The sequence below is a fragment of the Carassius carassius genome, chromosome 14, assembly GCF_963082965.1.
Source record: "Carassius carassius chromosome 14, fCarCar2.1, whole genome shotgun sequence".
Classification (NCBI taxonomy): Eukaryota; Metazoa; Chordata; class Actinopteri; order Cypriniformes; family Cyprinidae; genus Carassius; species Carassius carassius.
Genome location: NC_081768.1, coordinates 16,922,506 through 16,928,505, shown reverse-complemented (window position 1 = coordinate 16,928,505; position 6,000 = coordinate 16,922,506). Strand labels below are relative to the sequence as shown.

Genomic DNA, 6,000 nt, shown 5'->3' with positions numbered 1-6,000 from the left:
TTTGACATTCTGATAGAGGACAGTCCCAACATTAAATACACCAATTTTGGTGTGTCTAAGTCATTCCCTCTAGCGCCACCAACTGTCCAAAGTTTCACTTTTATTTTGCTGATAACTTTTGAACTGTAACGCCAATCAACAAAATTCTTTTTCCCTCTGATTCCTGAGCTCATGACGATTCGATTACACCATATGACGTCATTTTCCGTCATAAAAACATGGCCGCCGTTTTAAATTTTTTGAAAAACCTACTTTTTCGAACTCGTCCTAGACGGTTTTTCCGATTTGCACGAAAATTGAACCAGATCATCTTCAGGCAGTGCTGACCAAAAGTTATGGAATTCAAGTTGATTCGTCAAATCATTTTCGATAAACGCTCAAACTAATTTTACGTAGCGCTTACAAAAACAGTCATAAGGCTGTATCTCTGCAACGATTTATTGTATTCAGACCAAACTTGGTACAAGTCATAACAAGCATGACCTGAGGATACATGCTGCGTTTCAGCGCAGCACCACCTACTGGTCCGGAGATGTGAAAAACTGCTCTTTTTGCTTATAACTTCTAAACAGTTTGTCCAAAAATCACATAATTCAGGGCAACATGCCAATTTTACCATTTCGGCCATTTTGACTGTCGGCCATTTTGAATTTTGTGCTAAAATGCTGTATTTTCAGAACGCATCAACGGATTGTTATGAAACATGGTATGGGTCATCAGCACAATGTCCTGAAGGAGCATGAGAAGTTTTGAAACAGCGCCTCCTAGGGGTGATCATCTTTTTTTAAATGCTTATAACTTTGGGTGTGGTCGACTTATTTTCACGAGACTCGAATTAGACTCCTGAATCCTTACCGAGTCCTACGATACCAAACATGCTAGGTTTCGCCTTACGGTTTGTGTAGCGTTGTGATTTAGCTCTTAAAAAACATATATCTTCGAAACCGCTTGTCTGATCGAGACGAAACCACCGTCAGAAGTTCGAAAACATAGGTCGATAGCTAAACACCAATGCCCAAATGCCAAAATATTGATAGTAAGGGGTAGTAAAATTCAATCAAAGCCAAGAGTCAGTCATTTTTTATGTGTTTTTTCATATAAATGTCTATAACTCTGAAGTGAATTGAGATATTTTCACCAAAATTGACACACATATGTATGGGCTCATTCTGATGACACATTAAAAAAATGGTGGGACTGAGCCTCTTGGTGGCGCTATAATAGAACAAAACATGAAATTCCCATTGACTTCAATACAGTTTTGTGAAATAAAATGCTATACTAAACAAATGCATTGGTGTAATATTACGAAACTCAGAATGTGCCAACAACACCATCCCCTGAAGGTACTCAAAACATTTCGAAAAATTCCAAAAAGGCTAATAACTTTTGAATAAATCTGGCTATTGAAATGTCGCTGGATTTAGTAGATTTCTTGGGTCAAGCCGAGATCATATATACCAAGCTTTCCTTATTTGGCCAAACTTCCTGTCCGCCATCTTGACTTTCAGTCAAAACCTACTTTTTCGAACTCCTCATCAACCATTGGTCCGATTTTCACCAAAATTGAATCATATCATCTTCAGACTGAGCCACCTAAAAGATATGGATTTCGTGTCGATATACGAAACGGTTCTCATTTAGCGCATCAACGAATTTGCTGGAAGGATGCCAACATGCATTTGAGGCTGTATCTCAGCAAAGCTTTGACATTTTTGCACCAAACATTGTATGTGTCATTGTCACCTCACACTGACCATTCCAAACTAATTTGGTAACAGCACCACCTATTGGTTACACGTGATAAGCCAATAAATCCTATTACTAGTTGTTGTGTTTAATGTTTTCAAGCCATTTTGCCTAAAATAATCTTAAAACAGTTTTAATTACTCATTCCTGCCGTTCGTCTGAAGCTTGCTTCTGTAGTGCTTGGCCCCGTTATTGCTGCTTGCAGCTATATTTATTATTATTATCATTATTATTATTATTATTATAAATGTTGAAAAGAACTGAGAATATTTTTTCAGGGGGGATAAATTATTAGAACACCATTTTTTGTTACATTTGTTACAGTTACATTTATTTGTTACATTTATATTATTTACATCAAGCTTTTGAATGGTATAGTATTGTATATTGTTATTGAAACTTCATAATATTTCACTTGATTATACATTTAGTCAGGAATTATAGTTTGGAAAAAGTCTTTGGAAAAAGTCTATCTTGTAAAATGGTTACAGGTTATGAGAAAACTAGTACAAGTAACGTTATATAAATAAAAAGAGACTTACTCATGTTTATGATCTCTGCTGAATAAAGCGCTTCATTCTTTTTTTTCTGAGGAAATCCATTTCTCAAATCCTCAACCACATCACATCTTTTCGGGGTTAATTATGTCTTATTCCTCTCATCACGAAGCAAACAGTAAAATAAAAGAACTTGAAGAACAGTCTTGCTGCTTTTTCTTCTGTGTGGGCGTATTCAAGCCCCACGCTTCAGTTTGAATCTGAATAGCGAGTTCAGCGCGGGGGCGTGGTCACATTAGATATAATAAAGGGAGACGTGAAAAACGGACATCGCGTTGTTTTCATATGGATTACTTTAACAAAGAATATCTGTTTTCGGCAGCACTTATTTAGTTTAAAAGTAGACATGTCAAGCTTTCTATAGATATCTCTCTCATGTCTCTTCATTGAGTATTCACGGAATTACAGTTCATTTTAATGACGTGTTTGTAAATGAAGATCAGCGCAGACAAAGGCTGCAAACAGCACACCTTGTTTGTTATCTTTATTTTATGTTATCTTTATGTTATTATGTCTGTATCCAAAAAAAGTTGATGTATTGCTCTTATCTGTACGATTAAAACTGAAAGTGTAATTTAAGTTCTTTTCGGGGTTAACACGTATATGCGTTAATCGACTCCAGTTAATAAAGTGTGCCTTTTGTTTGTGAAACATGACTTATTTGTGCCTGTGAAAATATTGTAATTATTCACTGTTCTAAATAAAATTATATATATATATATATATATATATATATATATATATATATATATATATATATATATAGTTTTTGAGGCTTAGATTATGGTTTGATGAGACAACAGTTCATTATTTCTGTAGTCATGAAGAGTTGGGACTGGACAGAAAAGCATAAGAAAGAACGATCTATTATTGATAACTAATCTGATTTTATTTGCAATACAGTGGCAAAGGTAGTTGAGCTCAGTTCTGTCAAAAGCGTTTTTACCAAAAAATATATTCCCACATTTTAATATTCAGTAAACTATTTTCCAGCACTGACAGCATTGTTCAATGTTATATATTTCCTATAATAAATAAATGGATATGGTGCATCTAATGCATTAAACAGATCTTACATTTATAGATAACCTCATATTATTTGCAACGTACAACAGATAAAGTCAAATATTTTCAATTGTATTACATTTTTGGAGACCACTTTAAATAATATGGTGTTTATTTGCTTTGGTAAAAATCTTAATTACTGTATCAGCGTTTCTTTGCCCCTCCTTGACAGTTCACTACTGTTTGACTGTTTCCAGTCTTGTGTTCAATCTGACACAAATACCGTGGATTTTTATTGGATGCTCTCCATGTCACTCATGCCAAGGTTCTAAGACCTCGCCCTCTGATTGGCTCTGTCGTCCACAACAGATCTGTGAATGGTTACACCTGGCACATGACCACAAAACAGGAAGCACAAGTGTTGTCCATGTAAATACTCCGGAAAAGAACTAGTTTGAGAAATGGGTGCTGTCGCCTGAGAGGAGTATGAGAGAAAAGCACCACGGATCATGGCACCGTGAAATTTAATTCCACACTCTACAAGGCAAGGTTGGTACGCTGCGTGTTGCCAAACAGGTCGTATGTGTGTTCACGCACTGCGGCCTTTGATACAGCAGAGATTGTCTGGATTTGATCCTGGATCACCTGCTGAGCCCAAGCGCTGTCACACACACACACACACACACACAGCAGTCTGTGCGTTGCATTAAATATGATTATATTTCTAAGTACTTATGTTCAGTTATATCTGATCTTGCTGTTTACAATCATCAACAGGTTGTGCTTGACATGCCAAGAGCGAATGCGTAATTAATACTTTCTATCAAAGTTATCATGATCATTACCATCATTATCATGTCGCTTGTGTTGTATGTGTTAACGTTATCCCGTCATATATATATATATCTTTAATCTGTGTGAACCGTACACATTTGAGTTTCATTATTCTACAGTCTATTATTCAGAAACGCTTTGGTGCCTGTAGGATGTAGACGTACAATGGTCCAGTTGCTACACATAGTAATAATGAGCTCCACTATTGTGTTACACGCCTCACCTTTTGCCGTAGCCGTTTATGGGACAGAATGCGTTGTATTAGATGTAGATTTTTTTTAGCTGTCATATGTCACAGTGAGCTGCTGTGATCCTGTCATGATAATGCACTGGATAACTGAGTAATTAGACTCAGCTGACACTGTTTTCTAGAGTTGCACAGGTGTTCACATCTCTATTTCAGTTTCATTTTGACGATCACATTAATAGTTAATTTTTGCCAATTATTTTAAATGGTTGACTTGGTATATGATACCCAGGATCTTTTGTGTAAATACGTACAGGGTTACAAATCTTTGCTCAGGCATATATTTGTTTGACGTGTTGAACTTTATTTACTTATTTGATTAAGATGCTGTTTTTGTTATGGTTTACAGACAAACACAATTAGCTTAGTAGGAAACATGATGTGATTGACCATGTAATAACTAGTCCAAATGCAGTACTTGATATATTTAAATGGTTTGTTTTTGTGTAACTTCTTTTTAGCCATATTAGTTCAGAGCAGAAGAACATGTTACAACTGATCTAAGGAATTCTATCGAACATCTCTGCGTTATATGTTATCAGGCATTCACATCAAACGAAAAGAATGCAATCCTGAGCTAAATATATTTTGCTTAAACATTAGTCTGATGAATATAACCATGACACTGTTTTAGATTAAAGAAAAGTTCGACCCACTTTCTGTCGAGTCTCTTTAATTAATTATATTTAAATTAATCAGTATATATATATAATCTACTTATTGTTTACACACACATGCTTTTTATCTCGCACCTTTATTTAAAGGGGTCATGAAATTCCCTTGATTTTTTGACATATACTTTAAGAGGTCATTGTACTATAAAAATATCCTGTAAGTTTTGGAACTCAAAACTTTGTTGTTAACTCCGTCCACCGATTCATTCATGTAGTTTCCACGAGAGGTGAACGAGCAGGTCTGTGCAGAAACCAAATGATAACGATGGATCTAAAGACAAGATTGCAATGCCAAGTTGTGGAAAAACAGTGTTTGCGTTGCCTTCCTTCTGATCCCAGCGTTAGGAAAGAGGCAATGAACTTTATTTTTAATGAAGATCCAGACCACGTCCTTTGTTCATTTCATATTACTGATATTTATTGAGTTATTTATACATTTCTGACCTAAATCACAGCAGCTGTCAAACATGCACAACTGTTAGCCAATCATGGCAGTGGGCATTAACTTCTGAGTCTACAATACATCATTCCTATTTTGACGTACAGCAATTACATATTTGTTAAAAACACTAATAGTGGGACCCAAAATGTAAAAGGTGTAAGAAATTCCACCAGACCTTCTGTTTTTACTGGCTGTGTGTACTGTAGCACCTACATCTCTGCATATCCTTCAGAAGGAAGTTGTTAAGGGTTGTTTTTGACCAGATCTATGATAATTCTTAACTGATTGTGTGTGATTCAGTGCAGATTGTTTTGTTAATTCTATATTCATGTAATGCAGGCTTAGTAAAAATGCTTTTATTGAAGGAGGGGGGATTGAACAGCCACTCAGCAGTTCATAGCATATCACAGTGGCTCACACACTATAAAATTATGGCACCTTTAATGTTGAAATATATGGTGGTAGCTACATGAGTTATTGCTCAAGTACTTG

The 6,000-nt window shown here is 35.7% G+C and overlaps 1 protein-coding gene across 5 annotated transcripts in view; it reads left to right on the top strand.

The window, feature by feature from the left end:
* Window positions 1–3,723: 3,723 nt before the first annotated feature.
* The window catches only part of kiaa1109 (KIAA1109 ortholog), a 78,911-nt gene continuing 76,634 nt past the window's right edge, over window positions 3,724–6,000 (top strand). For all 5 annotated transcript variants that reach the window (XM_059566403.1, XM_059566399.1, XM_059566400.1 and 2 more), the window contains exon 1: window positions 3,724–3,860. The gene's annotated coding sequence lies outside the window, so the exon portion shown is untranslated. The remainder of the gene's footprint in view (window positions 3,861–6,000) is intronic.